Raw genomic sequence first — 21,485 nt, 5'->3', positions numbered from 1 at the left:
TCTGGTAGGCTCCCAGCAGGAGGCAGAAAGGACAGAAGTTGCAGCCAGCCTTTGCCAACAGGCAGGTGCACCATGGTCGTGCTGATGGAGAGAGCTAGGTGGGGTGTGTATAGATTTGTAAGGTGTATACTGGGGACTAGTACCACTTTAGGAGGGCTGGTTTAATTGCATAAATATCACTAGCCAGCTGCTTTCACAGACACTGCCTCCCAAAGACATTATCTGGAGAAAGGGTGCAAAGTTTATGACTCCCTGGCTGGAGATGCTGACTGGGCCTTCCTGATATCTGAGGACCGACCCTCTCCTTATCCCCAGAGGTGATGAAGGTAGGGCAGCAGCAGCAGCAGCTAAGGTCTCTCTGGGCCCTACTACCAGTGAGGCCTTGGCATCTGGGGAGCAGCAGGCCTCCTGCTCAGCTTCCAAGGTAGTAGTGGGCAGGGATTTATGAAGCAGACAACTGGCTGGGCAAGATCCAACTTGTAGGTGCTGCAAACACATCCCTGTACAATTCTCCAAGAAAAGCCATGCAGGGGCTCAAACACTGACTGCTTCTCTCCAACCCTGCTTGGATCATGAGAGAGTGGTTCCTGCAGCTGCTTCCTCTGGTGAAATGAAACAGCTCGCCAGCTAGAAGGGTGCATGTGCAGGGGAGGTTGATACTCTTTTTATCTACTATAGTGCCTGGCACTTGCCATCACCTGGGTACTGTGTGAGGACTGATCCCTGGCACTCCTGAGGCAGGGCAAGCTGGGTGGACGGGTGCTGTCAGCCAGCTCAGAGATGTCAGGGCAGTGCCAGAGCTGGGCTGCACGCTGCTGCTCTGGGGGCCTAGTCGAGGCTCGGATGCCAGGCCTGCTGCTTTGCATGCAGCTATCAAGCTGGCCCAGAGGAGCCAGTGACCACAGCAATTAATCCCATCTTCTTTCAAAACAAACCGGCTAGGTCTGGTTCTGTCAGGCAGGGATGGACACTTGTCTTTTCTCATTGCTGTCTGACTTGTGCAGGCCTGAAAGAGGAGGGGCTGGAGCAGCCTTGTGACTGTGTAAAACGAAACATGGGACTGAAATGCTGTGTGCACGCTCCACAGGTTTTCCAGGGCACAGGAGAGCCATGTGAAGAGCTTCAACTCTACTCCAGCAGCTAGGACTCTGAGGGCTGCTGTGTGTATGCACAGAAAAGCAGTTCTTGTCAGGGCAGGAATTTGTCTCCGGAGGCTTCTGTACCAGCACCTTGGCCTTCCCGTTTCTCCGCATGCACCTTGTGCTTGTGTGTTCAGTTCCTGCTTTGCCAGGCATGGAGGCCCTTGCAGACCAGGGGAACAGAAGGCCTCTGATAATAAGAAAATGAATCTGTAAGAAGCAAGTGAGTTATTTTTGTCCATGGTGATGCATTATGAATTATACATCTTCCCTCAGGAATCCTTGCCTCCTGGGATTTGGCCAAGGGACAGCACCACTTGGAGCAGCACAAGATCTCAGGCATTTTCAGTGAAATCTCTCTGCAAACCACTGGTGTTAACAGCTGTAGCATGCACAGTGCTCTGGGATTGCCACAAACTGCAGTAGAAATGCAAAAGTTGATGAATCAGTTCCCATGAGAGAAGACTAGGGAGCTTTTTTGCCTTTGTCAAGCAGAAAGTGACTTGCTCAGGGAGAGTCATGTTGTAGAGCAGAGGCAAGGCTGAGAGAACCCAGTCTAGCTCCTTCTTCCCTTGTTGCCTCTGTCTTCTGGATGGTGAGCATCAGCCAAGGAGGGAGTGCTGCTGTGTACTTTTTGCTGGCTACAGTTGGCGAAAATTTGAAGGGCACCTGCACTGTTTGCTGAAAGCTTCAACTCCACAGGGTGCCTGAGATTTCCCCAGACTAGTCCCAGATGATGGATCCAGAGCAATGCTGCTGGTGCAAACCCCTGGGTGGTGCACACCCCTGCTCTGTGGAACAAACCTATGTTGTGCTCTAGGGAGGGCTTACCAGAGTATCTCTTGCAACTTGTTATGCAGAAGAGAGAGATACCTCATACTGATTTCTCCCTCTCTGATTTGTAGCATGCAACTGTGGAGATATAAGATGGTTTTGTGTACGAGGGAGTCGCTCTGAATTTCTCATCTGAGCTGCACTCAGTTCAAGACTGGAGCCTCTAGGCTTTTCATTAAGTCATATAAATTTAATGAAGAGGTTAAATGACTGTGAGAAACAAAATGGTCACCTGCCATAATAGAAAGCCTATGGCCTTGCTGGTTTTCCTTATTACTGTAGCAGTCGCACTCTCTCCCCTCCCAGCTGTGTACGGCAAGCCCAGAAGCTCCAGGAGGCAGCGCAGATCCAACTGAAGAGGTCCCAATAGCATATGGCTCCAGGGCCATTGGCTGAGCTGGTAGGGTTTATCAACACAGGTTTAATGGCAGCACAGTGGCCTTGGTGCCTGTCTTGTGATATTCTTCACTGGACTTAGGCCCAGTGTGTCCTGTGGGTTAGCCATCTTGCCTAGTGCCTCCTGCCTCTTTGACATCTCTGTTGTGTCATCCCAGTCCACTAGTTCATTGCTACGTGGCTTAGTACTGCTTCTAGACATCTCCTAAATGGCCAGCCAGGGCAGGGTCTCCTGTGCACTGAATGAAGGACATGAGTCTGTGAACTGTCAGTCTGCTTGGCACTGTTGTTGGAGTGGACAAGGGCTAGAAACGAGGGTAACCTCGCAGTACTTCTGAACCAAAAGCTGCAAGCCTTGGTGTCTCCATGGTTGTGAGCCAAGTGAGTGTGGCCTCAGGGTTCCTCCTGAGGCAGCATTGGTATAATAACACTGATGAAAAGCTGATTAATCCTTGTAAGCGAGCTGCAATAGCTTCCCTCTAGAACTGAAGAGATTACCACTGATTTGTCATCCTGATTGTTTCAAAGAGAGGTGCAATTAGTTGCTCTAATTTAGCTTTGCTTCTTACTGAGTGGCATGACAACTGAGATGTAATCAGTAGATTTGCACACGATGGCAGGCACTGGTGGGTGCAGCTGTGCCTGTCACCATTTCACATGCAGAGGATGGCGGCCAAAATGGTGGAACATCACGTGTTTGTGTGTGAGGGGCCAAATCCCCTCCATGCTGCACAGCTGCAGAGCTGCAGAGCTCCAAGTGCAGGCTTGCCCCTCATGGTGTAGATGTGAGAGGTGTACAAAACAGACTGAGTGTTTATTTTTGCAGCCTGCTAGAAGAGTAGTAAAGGGAATCTTGCAAGAATAGTTGCCTATCCAGAGCCCCATCTCTGCTCATGCTGCATGAGCCAGGGTTATTTTCTAGTGCTGTCAGTAATGATCTAGCCCAGAGATGCAAACTAGTTCTCCTTGTCCCATTGATAGCTTATCTTTCCATAGATTGCACCAGAGGGAAAGCCTGTCCAGGTGCTGGCATTCATCTCTTCCAAATTGACTCACTCAGACCAGTTGTTTCAAGAGGAGTGAATCTGATTCACTTCCCCTAGTGATGCTGCTGGTAAATTATTTCATACTGAAGCAATTGCTCTAATAACCAGGCAGCTGTATTAGGTGAAATGCGTATGCTTAAACTAGAGTGCAAACAGTGCCTCTTTCTACTGCCATATCAAAGCTTGGGATGGGCCAAGGATCCATAGGCTTGGGATCCTGACCCACTGGAGGGTGTAAGCCAAGTAGAAAACCATCCCCCCTCAGAAAAGTTACTGCATTTTCTTCACAAGCTTCCTGAAGATGGTGCATGCTATGCAGTGGACCAGCATGGAAGATGCAAAGAGAAATACAAAGGCCAAGGACTGTGAGATGGTTTTCAGCATGGCAGTTGATCTGGATTAGAAGATAGGGCAGCAAGGGTTTAATGGTAACAGTCTGCTACAATTCGTGCTGCTTCTCAGGATGCTCTCAAAATGAGCTCGGGCAAGAATAGGACCATGAGAGTGTCACTGTTGTAGTGACTGCTGCTGCCTGCTTCCTCTGAGATCCTTAAGAGATGATGAAGGCAGAAATGATGGCTTTAGTAAATGATTTACTTCTCACATGTCAGTAGCTCTTCCTTCAGGCTTTCCAAGAAAAGACCTAATGTCACAGCCACCATCTTTTGCTCCTGACGAACCCAGGGCTTGTTGGAGGCGTCCTGGGTGAGTCCTGAGCTGGGTTCCTGCAATTGCTGGCTATTTCTGCGTTAAAGGAAGCTCTTGAGAAAACACAGCTACAGAAGTGAATGTTAACCTGTGGCATGACGGATGTTGCATTGCATTAGATGTGGGTATGATGCTACACTTTACCTCTTTTTTTTTTTTAATGGATCTTAAAGGAAATCTTTTTTCTTCTTCTGCCCTCCCCATGGCTATTATCCTTATTTGGCAGGTGCAATAAAATTAATACCAGCTAACCAGCTACAGGAAAGGAGTGGGTATTTTGCTTGAGGCCTCTCCCCTCTCCTGCCTTTTGAAAATTGCCTTTACTTTGGAAAAGATGCAAAGCTGCTTGGGGGGAAAAAAAGAATCTGTGACCTGTCCATCCTTACCAGGCCCGGCCTACCAATGAACTACTCTAGACTCAGAGGCAAAACCCCCTTTCTGGGTAGAAAGAAGGGGAACACATGATATGTCAAAATGTGTCTCTTTTCAGTGAAACAAATCACGTAATTTAAAATGAACAAAATAAATATGCTTTAAAAAAAACTGCCTGTGGCTATTTCTTGGTTGAAGCTATCTTTTTCCCAAGAAAGCATTTTATTTTTGAAGCAAGCTGGCCTCGTTCGTTGGGGAGTATTTTAGCAGAGCCGTTTGGGCCAGCTCTGTGCGGTGGCCATCCGAGCCCGTGCCCCTCGGCCCCTGGCCAGGCGCTGTGCAGCTGCTCGGCTCATGTTCCTCCGGCATGGCCCTGGCCCCACCACCCGCCACGACTCTCGCTATGTCACTGGAAGGTCGTGCTTTTTTTCACTGGCTTTGCAGCCCCTTGCCCCCCTCCTCCCTACGCCCTCCAGCTTGGCTGTCAGCTGTCGTCCCCCCTGTGAGGCTTGCAGCCCGGCCTTGCTGCTCACCACCTCCTTGCTCAGCACCGCTGTGCTCCCTCAAGGCCTGAGTCGTGCTGCCTTCGCTGCTGCTCAGAGAGGAGCCAGCTGCCCAGCCATGCCTTGCAGCACAGGCAGGGTTTGGGGCTGTGCATGTTATTCCTGATAACAATAAAACTGTTTCACCTGGGTTATGTGTCCTGGGTTTGTCTACTTCTATCCCTTCTGTCCTTAATGAGAGGAGCTCCAGAGCAGAGGTCAGATATTGGCTTATGTTCCTGCCCAGCCATTTACTGGGGCTTTAAATGTGGCTGTTTAAGGCATATGCAGATCTCAAGTATGCACATGGGCAAAGCCCAACACTTCAAAAATGTTTTATGTTTTGAACTGGAAAAGAAAAGGATGAACTGAAATTCCCCTGGAATGACAGTTCAGTTCTTACACTTCAGCTGTAACTGTGGAAATGTTTCACCTGGATACCCTCCAACTGTATTGGTATGCTTGTGTCCTGAAAGAATTATAATTTCTTTTTTTTTCTTTTGTTTTGTTTTTGAAATAGAAGCCTGAATGAAAAGAACAAATACTGAGGAGGGAAGGAATGCACCAATCCTACTGACTGGTCCCCCCGACCCTGTAGTTTCCTCAGCTTCAAGAACGTTTTGTACCCATCAGCATGAACGCGGTGAGTGCAGCTAATCACTTTTCTGGTGTAAGTTCTTGTTCTTATGTGCAGGGATGGCAGGCTCATTCCTGTGCCCGGTGTTCATGTGTCAGTTGATCCAAAGGGCAGCCTAGGTCTCTGCAGCGCCTGTTCAGGATGGTGATGCCACTGTGCGCTTGGCAAGTCAGGCTGGAAAAGCAAGCTCCCTCAGCTGTGGCAAGGGACACGTCCCCTTTGCCTTTCCTGGTTTGGGTCAGGCTGCCCGCTGTGAACTTGCTGAGGGGACAGTCTGGTAAAGACGATGCACAGAGGACATTTTAAAATGCTTCTGCTCCTCTGTGGCTAAATATAAGTCCCAGTAGGAAGCCTACCTCTTGCTCGTTTTATATTTCTTGCTTCTGCCTCTGTGCTTCCTAAACCTGGCAGCAGGCCCAGCTGTCTCTAAGTCTAAGATGAAAATACTCTTGCAAATCCCACTCATAAAAATACCTGCTGTATTCCCAAACCATGCCTGACATAGCTTCCAGAGAGGATGGGAAGCTAAAATAAGATGCATGAGCTCAGAGCCCCCATTTTCCACTAGCCCTACTGTTCCTATCTCTATAACGCACAGAACTATGAACCGAAATGGAGGTGGTTCAGCAAGAGGTGTTTTTTAGCTGAGACATGACTGGATAGGACAAGCTGTATCTGCGCTAGCAACAGAAGCCACCTTGCCAAGGGGAACCTCACATGCACCCAGCAAAACTTTGCCCTTTCTGCCTACCGGCTGCTGCCTGATTTGCAGGGACTCAGCCACTTGCCCTAACTAGCAACGTCAGCCCTCGTAGAAGAGATCTGTCTGAGAGCACTACAAAGCTATGGGGTAATGCTTGGTTCCCCAGACCTAAAGCGAGTGTAAAACATAAAATGAGGTGTCCTAAAGACAGCAGCAAGGAGGCCTGTTCTGCCCTGTAAGGCTCGCGTGGCCTGTATACACAGAGAAGTCCCTTACCCTGCCTGCAGACTGGCTGCAGCTGTTGGTGGCACCCTTACCTTTGGGATGAGGAGGCTTACTCTCTGCTGCAAACCTCAGAATCTCCACTATTTTACTCCTTGGCAAACTTTCAGCAACAGGATCTAAAGGCAAGAAGCAAATCTTTCTTGCCTGCTGAAAGGAGCATGTTTGTGATACAGGCACAGCAAATCAGTAGTGGGGAGAGAGAATGAAAGCGATCTCTCTCCCTGTCCTGACTTCTACCTCAGGTAAAATAACGCGCTATTAATAAAGTGGTACAAGCCCACTTCTTGTGGGTTGTTCAACAAGTAGGGTTGTTCTGAGCAACTCTGGGGCTGAGAGATGCCCATGGCAGATGCAGAGGAGGGCGTACTGTTATGTGAAGAGTTATCTTTCTTAATTCATGGCCAAAATCCCTATGGGTGTGCTGGGAGCAGTCATGTTCTGAGGTGCAAATGTGCCCAAAGCAGAGCCTGCCAGCTCCCAGTTTGCTACAGGACCAACGCTTGTATTATCCTCCTCTTCAGTCCGAAGTGGTGTGTGGTGTTTGACAGTGGCTACTGTTACCCCAAAGTGGAGCCTGCTTGTAGTTAGATGCTGCCCTGTGGCATGGGAGGATCTTTGAAGTGGTACTGCTGTTTGAGCCTACCCGTGTTACATGAGAGAGGACTTGGTTGCACCTGATTTCCTGAGCACCCGAATACGGCACGGTGTCCAACTCCTACCATGAGTTAAATACAAAATGCATCGAACAAGGTCTTGGGCTACCTGGGAACGTAAATCTTAGGTTTGTCCTTTTTTAAAATACCCTGCTACGATCTGTGAATGTATCCCAGAGCGTTTCTCTCGCATTTTTTCTTTCTAAACAATCTACTGCTTATATGTTTTGAAGCCAAAACATTTCCTGGATGTTACAGATGTCCTCACAGTCCCGTCCTGCCGTTGTCTCTGCTCTGCTATTCCAAACTGCCTACAGACATGGGAGGCAGACGTGCCAGTTGATTTTCCTTGGTGATTCTAGGCAGAGATGTGGCAGTCGTGAGCTTTAAGCAGTAACAGTTTCCATCTGACCCAGAGAGGGGTCTGGGCTTTGGTAGCAGAGTTGCTGAATCTAGGGACCCAAACTGCAGGCTCGCTCTTTGTGGCAAGTGATGGAACTGTAGCATGGGATCAAAACCCTCAGAGGCAGTCAAAGGAGTGCTGCTGAGTGACGCGCATCCCTGAATGCAGCCATCTGCTAATGCTGGTAACATCAGAGACCCCTTCTTGTAACTATTAGGCTTCACGTGTAAACCAAGGGGGGGAGGGGGGCCTGCTTTTGCCCTTAAGGCTTTTTTTGGGAAGGCTGGTCTGCGCTGGGCTGCTCTGAAGTTCTTGGAGGATTTTTGTTCTCCAAGCAAAATTACCTAGCAGCCGAGAGCACAGAAAGGCAGAAAACCCTTTAGGACCTTAGAACAATGATGCAAATGAGGCTCTGGCCTGCCATTGTGTCCCCGCACACGCACCACCAGCAGTGAACAGGTGGCGTGGAAGGCAGCATGTGGGTTCATGCAGCCAGGCTCCCCATGTGATAACGTTATTGCTGAGAGCTTTCATGGATGCTCTGAGCTAAGCTTTATTTGGCAGGGCAAATGCTGTCCTCTCTCTTTGGACAATTACTTTCTGAATCTCATTTAACACTGGGATGGATGGCAATATTCAAAGTTAACCACTCCACTTGCATTGCCTTATATGTCAGCAAGTGCTACTTAATGATCTGTGAATGGAGGGAATGCTGGGAATGGGATGGACTGCGTGTGAAATATCTATCCGGAGTCTATAAATAATGCAGCCTCTTTATGCTTTGCACAGTTTGGAGCTTCATGGGAGGAGCATCTCCCAGCTATGACTGGAGGAGCTTGCAAGTGATTTGGGAATGAAACAAAGGCGGTGAAATGCAGAGAGAGGTACCACTGTGTTTCTGAAATATCTTGCAAGTGTGCATCAGCTATTTACAGCCAGGTCCTCAGCAGATGTGCATTGTCACCAAAGCCCCATAGGCTATGCTGATATGCAGCAGAACATGGTCCTTGATATTGACCATGCACTAAATGATCCTAAAAATGTCTGCAGGAGTTGTGGTCCTGCCTCCCCTCCTGTGGCTCTGCTTCTCATCTGTAATTACAATTACCCTGAAGCTGCCTGGGTGCAGAGCGTTTTCACAAACATCGGTTGCAATTGCCAAGTGAGCAGCAGTGTTCCCCTGGTTGCGTCAGACCCGGCTTGCTAGCTTTCCAGCCACTAGCCAGAAAGAGCTCTCTCTAAACTCTGCTGTTTTTTCAGAAATCTCTTTGTGTCTCTCCCTTTTCCTGTTAAGGAAAAGACCTGGCAATGGGGAAGTAAAGGCGGAATGCTATTAGAGTGGCTTTATGTCTGCTAGAGTTTCTAGGGCAATGTGTGGGTTTCTATGTGTTTGGAAGCTGACAGTTTTTGTTGGAAATACCAGGCGAAGGCGGGCTGCATCAGCATTGCCACGGTGTGGGTGTTCTAGCAGCCTTCGCTGGACACACTAAAATTGCCTTCTCTAGGACACGTTAACGACCAAATAAAATCATGCTTCATCGGGTGTAAACACATAGGTAAAAGTCCCTTTTCCTGGAGCTCATGCTGGCCGTTTTCTACCTGCCAGTAAATGAAACATGCCCGTGTACCGCGCATGTGACTCCCAAACTGCCTATACAATGGTAGCATGGCTTCCAGGATGCAGAGGGAGGGCCATAGCAGATTTGGACTGCCTGGTCAGTAAAGGGTTAAATGAATTTGATTAATTACGGGATATGGTTTTGTCATAAACAAATATTCTGTCATTGCTCTGCATCTCCTTTGAAATTTTCTGTAAATGGAGCTTGAGATGACATCTGTATAATTAATAACTGCAAAGCAGGAATAAACTCATATTGCATCAATGCTGTAATGATTAATAAAAAAATAAAGCCCATCTCCATTGCAGCCCTAATGTTATCTGCCACGGAGCAGGTGGAGCGGCCCCAGCTTGGGGGCTTGCTGCCTGGGCCATGCCTGGCTTTTATTTTTAACACCCTGCTCCCAGGCGGTGACAAGCCTTCGCTAAGTGAGGTAATAGCCAATTGATTTTGTTCCGTTTTGCAGTGGGCAGTAATAAATCACACGGCTTGTCAGGGGGTGTTTCATGTTTTCAGTGAGAGTGTGCCAGCAATTAACCATCAGAAAGCTCTTGTGGCTCTGCTCTTGAAGACGTGGCTGCAGCCCGAAACTCAGGAATGCAGGGCCCTTCTCAACCAAAACAGAGCAGTTGTGACAAGAGATTTACAGGGAGTTTTTATTTTCCGGCTCTGAAACGGACAGAGCACTAATTGATCGATGAGCTGAAGGACCAGCCACCCCCTTCAGGGAAACAGCCGCCTGCAAGGGGACGCGGGAAGAGCGGGCCTCGGCGCTGCGTGACACGCGCGTCCCCGTCCCCGCGAGGGGCCCTGGCTCTCCGGCGCGCTCGGCGTGGGCTGAGCCGGTCGCAGGGGGCTTTGAGGCCTGCCAGGACGCGGTCCCTCGGCGTCGATGTTGGTGACGCCGTGCCGCGCTGACACCTCCGGCTTAGAGCTGGCGGTGTGCTTGGAGGAGGGCACGGCGCCCCTCTCGCGGGCGTAGGGGACCTGCTCCGGCCACCGACACCCTGCGCCGGGCGGGAGGCGTCTCCCCCGCCGGGGGCTCAGCGGGACCAGCGGGTACCCGCAAGCAGGGCGGCACAGATGCGTCGCCGAAGGACGCGAAGCACCGCTCGCTGGCACGCCAGCCTGGCGGGCCGTCGGGTCTGGAACCGCGCTGGCAGCAGGTTGTGTGATTTAAATGGGCAGAGACAGACCTGCTGGGCAGTTTCCAGTCCCTGCCTTAGAGATCCGCCGTGTGCTACTGGCTCAGAGTCTGGCTGTGACCAGCAAGTGCTGCACTACCTTCGGGTAGGCCAGTCCTGGGACCCTGTGGACTTGCTGGCTGAGAAAAATCAGTGTCAATGGGTGGGTGTGAGAAGCGGTCACCCTGTGTCCCAGCTGCGCTTGTAGCGGCGCTAGCAGGGCGCCGAGCACATCAGCCCCGGGCAGGCCTCCGTGCGTCTCTAAGGAAGGACAAGAAAGGCTCCTGGGGGCCTCCTCCAGTCTCTTTTACAGACCTGGTAATACTGGTGGGAACTCATAAGGGCAAGCTGCTTTGTTATTTTACCACAAGGGACATTTCACTAGCTTGATGCTGAGAAAAGAAAAGTGGATCCTTTCGCTCTTTGTTCTGCAGCAGCTGCTGAAGCAGCGAGCTTCCTCTCCTGCAGACTCCCCAAAGTGCCAGGCGTTGACGGATAGTCTGGCATGGCACCCAAACGCACCCGAGGCAAATGGCCTGGGCTCCGGCAGGCTGCACACGTACATAGACTTGCACCTGCAACGGAGAGGGAAAGGGAAAGAGGAAAAAGAGGATGGGACAAACTCTGCCTATCCAAAAGTTAACCTTTATGTCAGCTTTGCCTCTCAGATTTCTGGCAGTTTTGGCAAGAGTGTCAGCAGAGCCAAGGGAGCAGCTCAGAGGAACCCTTGCAAAATATTTGTGGCAGAATCAGAACATCCCAAGGCTCTTGCACCATCCCTGAGAATCCCCAGGCGTGCAAGTTGCCCCAGAGGGAAAATCAAGTGCTTAGAAAAATACCTGGCCTGGTAGGTGTTGCCGCTGTAGGAGATGGACAGGCTTGCGCAGCGCTCCTGTGAGCCGTTAGGAACCGGCTGCCTGCAAAGGGGATGGAAGGAGGCAAAATGGCAGATGTGCTTCTCTCCGCCCACAAATAAGCAAAATCCAGGGTATTGTGCCAGTGCAGCTCAGCCTGTTCTTCTCAACTCGACTTGTGAGCCTCTCTTGTTTTGTTTCAATGGGTGACACCGGGACTCGGTTACTGAAGCAATTACCCAGGCTGTTTGGATTCCAGCTCTGGCTGAGGAATGCATTGATGGTGGGCAGTTGGGGTAAGCGAGGTCTTTGCAGCCTGCTTCTTCCCCTCTTAACTCCTGCTTGATGATTCCCAGATGGTAATCTCTCTGCTTTTATTTCTCTGTAACCTTTGTTACTCTGGGAAGGCAGAGAGCAGAGTCAGAGATAGAGGATGGGGCGAGGGAAGTGGCGGGGAGGGTCGGGACCCTGGGGAATAATACTGATTTCAAAGCAAGGCTTTTCACAGACCTTATTTGCATTTGGGAATAAGGAATGACTGCTTTGCATTCAGAGCTGGAGGCAGCCCGTCCCAGGAGGGAACAAATGGGAGCAAGTGGTCAATTGATCCCCGATCAGAATAAGGAAATTATCTTTAGGGTTACTGCTCTTCTGCTTTGTGTCATGGGCAATTGCAGCTACAAAAGACCCTTTTCCTGGAGATTGTCTGGTTTCCCAGATTAGCCAAATTTTATCCTGTAACTTTGTTTCTTGTTGCAGTTCTGTGAAAAAAACATCCAAAAGCAAAGAAAGAAGAGGGTACAAGCAGAATAACACCCCAAGCCTGTGTGTCACTGTCAGTTAAATCAGAGCAGTGCTGTCTTGTAGCAGAGCTGCATCTTATCCCAGGGACACAATATCTGCCAGCTTCTGAGGACATTTTTGAAGATGACATATTAAAATTCAAGTGTCTGTCTTAGGGTAACTAGTAAATAAAAAAGCCAAGCTGCTCTGAAATGGGTCAGGTTAGTGTTTCTGGGCTCTCCCGCCTCCGCAGTGGTGGCATTGGGAGATGTCCGTTCTAGACCCAGGGGTAGGACTGGGGTGCAGAGCGCTGTCTTGCCCACCTCCAAAGAGTATACCCTCTCTTTTCCCCCTGCATTTAAACAGAAGAATGCCTCTCTCGTGAGACTGTGCAGCTGTGCAGGCAGCTCAAGTCCCACACAGGGCCTTGGTGCTGATGTGGGGCCAGTGGATTATCAGTGGGACTCGGCATTGGCTCTGCGTCGGGGCTGGCTCCAGTTTCACCAGGACAGGCTGACCACCATCGCAGCGGGCAGGGTTGGCGTGGTGGCTGGGATCCCCCGAAAGCAGGGAGTGTTAGGAGGTGCTAGGGATCCCTGCTCTGCTACATCCCACACTGGTGCAGAGCTGTGCCCAGCACATGATAATTAGATGTAGCTGCATCTCATAAGTAAATCTCTTGGATTTGGGTGCTTTCTGAGGCTGAAAGCAATGAGCTGGAGCAGCTTTTGCCAGTCTTATAAAGACTTTGAAAGTCGTTATAAAAGCAAGCGTTTCTGAAAGGATGTTGCTTAGCTCACCTTGATCTCTGCTATCCCACTGGGTGCTTCCATTTTCTGTGCATTCTCTAGCTGTTAGTTATGTTTAATTACTTTTATTTTAAGGAGCTTGAGATATAATAAACAGGTTAATATTTCCTTTTTTATTGCTGCTTTGTTTTTAATGAATCAATTGGAAGAGAGATTTTAAAGGAAGAAAATTATTAGAGACTTTGTTTCCTAATTTACACTGCTGCCTGCACCTCACCCTGTGATTTCATGCTAAAATTCCTGCTTGTCTTTTTAAGAGGATAATCTCCACAGTGGCATCACCCCAGTGCACGCTCTCTACCCAGCTCTTGCCAGCTACACCTTTGCTGCTCCCTTCCTAACCCCTCTCCAGATGAGCTGCCCCAGGGAGCATGATGACATGGCGGCACCAAGGGTCCTCACCTGACAAGGCCTGCAGCCCCGTGGTGTCCTTGTAGGCTGTGGACCAGGTCAGCCAAAGCTGCCCAGTGCCACCAGGAGCTATGCAGTGCCGGATGTCTGTCCGCAGTCTCAGAGCTAGTGGCCAAGTGCAGAATGGATGGCCCACCATCTAAATTTGAAATGAGGGAATGGCCTGATCATACCCCTCCCCTCCTCTCGACAGGAAACAAAAAAAATGCATGCCTGGTTGTTGCAGTAGGTTTGCCATGGAGGCTGTTGGGGCATAGAGTATGTTTCTCACCCCATAGTTCACCTTCGTGCCACTGACAATTAGAAATAATTCTCTTCTGGACAATGCCACCAGCACGTCTGTGCGATGGTTGGAGAAAGCCCTTGGAAAGGCTCCTGAGTGACAGGAAAGGTGCTATTGAGCCCCCTCTCTGGATCCTGACTGCCTGGTAAGACCAGTTTCCTTGTTGACACAGTTGCTGTGAGTCTGCTGGGGATACTATCATGTTGATGTTGGCACCGAGGGTGGCATCCTGCAGAGTGAGCCCAGGCACGTCTAGGAAAGGGGCTGGATGTTTTCGTGGAAACGGAGCTGAAATTTCATGGGTTTGTTATGGGTTAAAATTCCAGATTTTACATTTTTGTCATGGAGCTTTGACCAGCTAAAACTGTGGAGAACTCGCAATGAGTGCCATATTGTGCTTGCTTCTGCTTCAGCTGGGCTAATCCTGTGTGTGCAGTGGAGTAGGCCTGAGTTTCACGAGGTCACCCCGGTTAGGAATAGGATCATGAATTTTACCATAGGGTCTCAAGTGCCTGTGGCGAAGCTAGCCACCCAGCGAGGCGTGGGCATCGCCTGGCACAGCCAGGTGAGCAGGGCAGGTATTTTGACTGGGAAGCATTTTTGTGATTGCATGGGAACTTGTAGAAAAAGAGTATATGTTTCACAGAGCTCTTGGAAGAGAGCTATGCTTCATAGGATTTGAAGAGAGAGGGATTTCATGGGCCCCTGGGCATGTAATGAGCCAGGTATTGTTCCTGGAGAGGTACCTGGCTACGTGGGATAAAATGTGGCTCATTAGAAAGAAGATGCTAAAGAGGAGCAGATGCTGAGCATGTTGTCATGAGGATGAAGAAGTCCTTTTAAGCCGTAACAGGGTAATGATTTCTGGGAGAGCCAAATTTTCAGCTGGCTGACTGTACAGCAGTGCCAACAGCAACGCAAGGAGTGAGCGAGAGGAAACCTGTGAAAGAAGTCCCTTACCCTGGTTGTCTTTATTCAAAGCTGGAGCCTGCTGCTGAACCCCATCCAGGACAACCTGCCGGGCTGGCAGAGCCCCGTGCAGCAGCACTGGGACAGCCGTGCGCTGTGCTGTGCGCCGTGCTGTGCATCCCTAGGAGGGGGCACAGGCTCTCTCCCTGGCACCGTGCTAGGGGCTGAGCCAGGCTGGAGGCTCTGCAGTGCATCGGGCAGGAAGGGAAGGCGCGATGCGAGGTACCACGGCCAGGTAGGACGCAGGGGGCTGTGGGGGTTTGTGGCCTTTGGCATGGCTTGGGTGGTTGGCATCGGCATGATTCACCCGTGCCCCAGGCTCTGCTGTTCTCTCCCCGCCCATGGTCTGAGCGACAAAATAACCCACCCCAAGCTCTGCTGGGGAAGGTGCGATAAACCTGTGCAGGGGCTGCGGGGCAGGCCTCCTGTACGCACTAAGAGAGTTCATTTTGAACTCTGCCCTGCTGGTTTTTCAGTACTACCCACATCCTTTCAGCACGGTCGTAACACTGCACGGCCGCCTTATTTGGGAGTCATGCTAAGGTCTTGGCTTGAGGGCTAACATGCCAATGAGTCCCAATGTCTCTTTATGGCTGCAGTGAGAAAAAAAATCAGGTGAAGAAGAAAAAATAAAGCTGTTTTGATGGCTGGAATTGCTAGATGTTGAGGCTGTTTTACTGTGATATAACCTAAGTATGTGGATTTCTTGCATCTTTTGTGGATTTTTTTCATCTGTACCCCGCTTTCAGTTTATTTTTTGCTTTCTTCCTTTTGTTTTCTAACAACCCAAATGTCATCTTGGTTATGTGATTAATATGAGTTGTGAACATACAACCTGGAGTTTTATGAGTTGCTGGGAGCTGGATAGAGGCCAGAGGCAGGTAATGTTTTATCTCCTACTCTAGCAGTCCTTTTTCTTGCAAACTTCAGGGTAGGAAAAAAATTCTGTCTCCAGTTGGACTCTATTTATTGCCACAGTGTGAGACTGATTAGGGGTGACACAGCTCACATGAGTCCAGGTAATGCCTCATACGGTAGCAAGTGACCCAGAAACATCCTGGAAAAGTGCAGCAGAGGAAATAGCCATTTGGAGTAAGTCAGGGTGTTTACAGTTGTTAGGTATCTTTTGATTCAAAGTGCCCACCGTGACCTGAGAGAAGAGGATTTCTTCCCAGGCAGTTTGGTTTTAGGCAATGTTAGTGACTGAAATTTGTTCGTGGACAGTCACAGGAGAAGATCTACTGAAAAGTCTGGAACTTTTTTATTTCTGCAAGAAGTGGACATTTTTGTTTAGTTGTTTCAAGAATATTTAAATGATATATATAAAACAACACTCGCTTTTTCTTTGCCTCAATGGCAGTGTTCCTTCCTGCGGTATTAATTGTCAATAAAAGTTAAATGCTAGTGCCAGAGGAGATGGAAGGCATGCCAGTGTATCTAAGAGGTTTTGTTTGAATCTGCCATACAGCGCGCTGCCTTCCAAGCACACTGAGCTCATTAAGCCCTACCACTGTGATAACACTCACTTTAATACACATCCTCGCAGTGTGCAGTAGATTGTAGACAAGGAGCCAATTCAGGAACAGGAGGTATCTGCAAACACACGCTACTGTCTTAAGGATTGCCGAGTCCGGTGCCTCTAGCAGAAAGAGGAAACTCCACAGAGCTTGGCCCCTGCTTCCTATTTTTGTCAGAATTTTTCCCTCCTTTTGGTAAACTTGTCAATTAGTTGTCTGTGGAAAGCATTCCTTACATTTTACATCCCATCAGTAGGTCTAGCAGACAGGTTTATGTTGTATTAACAACTAGTAGTGAGTGAAAGTTTGTCAACATATCAGTCTATGTCAACACTTAAACAGCAAGAATCTCCTACAGCTTGTAACGTGCATAGAAAGGGCATTTCGTCCTGGTTAGAGAAAGCTCACAGCTCTTGGACAGAGTTTAAAAGTAGACTCATTTATAAAAGGCAAAGATAAAAAAACAGCTTGGGCGCCTGGCCATGGCTTAGAAAGCGATCTGTTTTCTCTATTACAATTGGGTATGTGCAATGCCATATCCAGCCTTTCGTTGTCAAAGCCATTGGACCTGCACCAGCTGAGCAGTTAGTTCCACAAGCCAGTGGGTCGTTTAGAGATCGTAGTGCTGGGAAGAGGTACAAGCTCAATTCCCAGTGCCACTGGTCAGGTCAAGGAGTGTAACCACAGTAATTAGTAGTACTTCTTTGCTACAGAGCACCAGGCAGAGGAAGTTATTTCTGCGAGTACTTGGCCTTTGGGCAAAGGAGGAGATTCAGATTGCTGCATTTGCTGGAGAAAATGCAAATAGTTTGCAACAAATATGCTCTCATGAGCTCAGCCTCCTGCAGAATACACAGCGCTGGTCTGTGATTTAAGCTAAGGATCCAGTTCCTGAGCTGACAGAGACACGTTACGCTCCTGCAAGGGCACACACAGTGATCCATGTTGGACTGCAGGTTGCACCTGGTCTGTGGTTTAGAGAGGCCTTGTTAGGTTGCACTGTCTTTGGGGGCGTATCCTCTGTTCGCCTTCTAGTCTAGTGAATCCACCTGCCTGCCCTCGTGTGCCTGTGAGGCCCAAGAGACCAGCATTTTTGCTATTTAAAGTGTTTTGACAGACCCCCTCAGGGGGCTGGGTTTTTTGTTTGTTGGTTTGTTTGAAAGCATGGTCTCTGCTTGACCTATTCTCTGCAAAAATCTGAGATAAGTGTAAGTAAAATTCCATTCTGCTTTGCAGTCAGTAGGTCTAGGCCCCCTTCTGCCCTTCTCCACTTCTGCTTACTGGTCAGGCCAGTGACAAGGTCTGATTTCTGCCCCCTGACAGAGTAGATGGGCTGACAGTTTTGTCACGAGTCCTCTGTGATGGGGTATTAGTTTTACCCTGTGTTTTGGGCACGCAACTCTGAAGTTGGCTTTCCGTGAATATGCACACTGCAGCCCATGCACAGAAACCACCTACTGAGAGTGGGACGGGCAGCGAGGGAGCTGGAACGACCCCGGGTCCACAGCGCGAGGGCAACTTCTGTCTTTGCATGATAATGTACTACTGCTGCTCGCTCTTGTTTTAAGAAGTTCTTTGTGTCCAAAGTGACCTGTAAGCCGTAGGCACACAGCTACATGCTTTCGCACGCAGGCAGGTGCCTACACTCTAGCACACGCACCGCTCTCATGCTTGTGTGCATACCCAGAGGTGTATTTAGATTCCTCATCAGCCACGGTCAGGCAGTCAGTGTTGGGCAGACTAGAGAATTGATTTTGCACCATCAACACTGCACTGCCTGCAGGAAGTTAAGAAATGGAGATTATTACCTTTACTACTTAAAATCTAGCATCTTCCCGTTTCTTTTCACCATAGTTAAGCTCTTGCCACACTACTTACTACATGTAATTTTTTTTTAAACAAAACCTGTTCATCTGATCTAGAACACAGTGAAAACTTGAAGCTTGTTCCTAGTGTGAGGGCTGTTGGAGGAGTATTTTTGGTATTTGTATTTCACCAGGGAGGATGTTCTTATACAAATCTAAAGGCATGGGTAGACTTTCTAGAGGCAGCATATGCAGACTGAGGGTGGAATTTGGCTTAACAGTTGGCGCAGACGTAGTGAACAGCACTGTCTTTTTAAGAAATGGAGCAAAACTGCATGGCTATACAGCACTTGTCCAAAATATACTAGCAGTGTGTCTCATGTAAGATGATACTTTTCAACCACCAGTGCAAAGTCTTGCAATACTCTCTGTGAATGGCTGGCTTCCTTAGGCCCTCCAAAAGACAAGGATCCTGCCCTCATCCGGAAGAACGTGAGCCACGGTTCAGAGTTGTCCTTCATCTGCTGCACCCCTGCCTCAGCAGGCAGCTCTGAGTGAGGACGGAGTCGGCAAATGATTGTCGTTTAGCTCGGAGGAACTGGTAAAAAGCAGCACTTGCAATCTTTTGAGCTACACTTCTGAATCATTGCTGCACATGTCTTGTTTCTATAAAAAGAAACCAAAGACAGATATGAAGGTGCATGCGCCTTCTTTACTCAGCTTAAAAACAAAGAATTTTCAAGTCTTTTCTGTCTTTGCTAGAAAGAATGAAAGCGTGGGATTTTTTAGAGTGTGGATTTTTTATCCCCAAACAGTACAAGGTAAAATTAGAGCACAGTATACACTGGATACCTTAAACAAGCAGAGAGATTTATAAGCATGAGCAAGAGAGCATGGCTGCAAGAATTGCGGCAGATTTGCTTGTCTATACTTCTTAGGCCTAGGGTAAATGCTGAACTGATACATCTATGCATTCTCTAAATTACACAACATACTGTTTTTTTCCTGGTATCTCACCTGCTCATATTGTGTGAACCTTGGCTGCTGCTGCATAAGCTGCTATGTGGGACCCTCCTAATTAGAAGTTCAGTAAAACAAGGACTTAAGGCAGGATTTCCAAGTGTGTGACCTAGAAGCACAAGTCTCATTTATATTCATGAGACTTGGGCACTCCTGAAAATCCTTCCTGAACCCATTCATCTGTGTATAGGAATAAGACATTATTTGACATTAGAAAAGACCTCTCACTTTGGCTAAGGCCTCCAGCAAAGAGGAAGTAAGATCTGGGCTGTTCTACAAGACATGCCTGGAAACCCATCTGATTTCAAACGTAGATAATAGCAGGAAGGTGACCTGAGAAGAGGATGAAGAGGAATAGAAGAGAAAGAAAAGGGGAAATGGTAGTTTTGAGCTCTGACTCCCTCTGAAGGACCCAAATTAGGAGTCTGTTGGTGCTGCACAAAACCCAGGACCAAGACATTCCCTTAGGCCTGCCGAGGGAACATTTTAACAAACCTGCTTTGCGTGGCCTGGCTGAAATGTGAAGGTAGGAGTGCTCCACATGCTTTGGATTTACTACCCATCCGTCGCTTAGCTTGATGCAGTAGCATGACCCTCTGCCCCCTCAGTGCCCTGGCAGGAAGGGGCTGGGGCTGTAGCAAGCTCCCATGGAGCCATGGCTAGTGCCAGCCACCATAGTAAGAACGCCGAACCCTGCTGTGCTGTGTGCCGCTTCGCAGTGCGTCTGCTTCCCCGGGCTGCCTAGGCAGTGCTGCGTTTCATGCAAAGTCCCTATATCTCATCCTTTTCCCTTAATGTCTATTCATCCTTTGCATGCAGAAAGCACAGAAGAGGTGCATGCTTGGTAGTTGCCTGGTGGTTGTTCTGGATGTTCCCATCCATAAACTAAGTGACTGCAGCGCTCAGCGCAGTGCCTCTGACGTATGCATGCGCTGTGCACCCTTTGTCACTGCCCTGCTTGGACTCCAGCCATCCTGCAAGGAATGAGCTGTGGGGGAGGTGATGGGAGCGTGCCTGTGATCGCATGGATAAAATGCTTAAAGTCAAAATCAGTATTGGCACTTTGGAAAAAAATACACGAGAACTCTTCCCTGATTGATATTATTTTTAAAAAGGGAATAAGATCGAACACCGCTTCATAGAAGCGCTTGTGCTGCGGTGTTAGTGGTAGGAGCAGATTCCTAGCCAGGTCTGCGCTGGGGCAGTCATGCTGCACACGAGCAGACTTCTCTCACAAACCGCTCCTGAACAAGGGCTTCAACGTTAGTTCCTATTACAAATTCTGTGGGACAAATCAACATCTTCCCATTAGGAAGTGATGACAAACCAGTCCATTTGGGGTGATTAATTGACATCTTAAATTAATCACGAGCACTCGTCTTAATGCTGTGACTCAAGATATTAACTGTTCCACCAGTCGCATGAGAAAGAACAGAGACCATTACAAAGCGCATTTGTCAAACAGTCACTTACACAGCCATTGTGGTGGCTGAAAAAAGGTCAAGTGACTTTGTTATTGTTAAGTAGAGAGCAGACCGAAACTCCTAATTCCTCACTATGTGTTTAATGTGCCAGTTAAGTAGTGGTAATTGGCAGCAGCTGTGCCCTGGAACCAATGGTTCCTTACTGGAGTAGGAAGCCCTAATGTGCTAAATGGTGCAGCCTTGCTTTCAGTAGCGTGCTTTTATAAAGCTGAGCCAGTGACAGGAAAGGCATTTCCCAGAGATGAGGAGGTGCTGTGAGTTGCTCTGGTGCAGTGTTTGTGGGCAGTGATAAGGAAGATGCGGGTAAGAAATGAGTCCTGGCTGATTTGAAAATAAAAAAAAAAAAATCAATAGACAAATCAAAAATGCAGTTTTTGTGGTGGTTAATACAACAGTGATGATAAACTGCTAGGGATTAGTGCAGCTGTTGCTTGTATCAGTAGTGCTTCTGCACAGTTAATGAAGAACAACTAAGGTCAAATCCAAGCACTTCGTATACCACCCAGGCTATGTGTGCGCTGCAGGAGGGTGCTGTCTCACTGCCTCCCTGGGCTGGTGCAGGGGGATTGGCCACCTGGAGGCTATGCCGAGGAGGCTGCTTTGCACTCCCAGCTTTCTGCTCCTGTGTTCTGTGTCAGTGCAGGTTGTCCTCTGGCTCTAGGTGTTGTGCAAGACATATCCTGTCCCTTCAGTCTGAGTGACTGACTTGGAAATTAGGACAGACAAATGTCAGGTCTGTTGGTGAACATAGCATGTCTGGCTATGAGGCAGCATTTGTCTTAGGCTGGAAACAAACTGGCAGCGGTGAGGAGTGGGTGGTCGCATCACCTTTCTGACACTTGGCACACAAAACAAATGTGGTGTTGCACCACGGTGAGTATTTGGAAGTGATGAAGCAGTAGAGACCTCAGGTAGTCCAGCAGAGGATGAAATGACATGACTTCTCCCTGATTTACAGAGTTCAAGTCTGGGATTCCTGAATTTATTCTCTTTGGGTAGAACTTGTGCAGGGATGAATTCTGCATGAGG

General features: G+C 48.8%; 1 long non-coding RNA gene across 1 annotated transcript in view; it reads left to right on the top strand.

The window, feature by feature from the left end:
* The first annotated feature begins 3,114 nt into the window (after positions 1-3,114).
* The window catches only part of LOC138061412 (uncharacterized), a 56,259-nt gene continuing 37,888 nt past the window's right edge, over positions 3,115-21,485 (top strand). The window contains exons 1-2 of the long non-coding RNA XR_011135140.1: positions 3,115-4,248; positions 5,558-5,680. This is a non-coding gene — a long non-coding RNA (uncharacterized lncRNA). The remainder of the gene's footprint in view (positions 4,249-5,557; positions 5,681-21,485) is intronic.

Source organism: Struthio camelus, chromosome 17 (genome assembly GCF_040807025.1).
Source record: "Struthio camelus isolate bStrCam1 chromosome 17, bStrCam1.hap1, whole genome shotgun sequence".
In the NCBI taxonomy this organism is placed as follows: Eukaryota; Metazoa; Chordata; class Aves; order Struthioniformes; family Struthionidae; genus Struthio; species Struthio camelus.
This window is presented reverse-complemented; position numbering and strand designations above follow the sequence as displayed.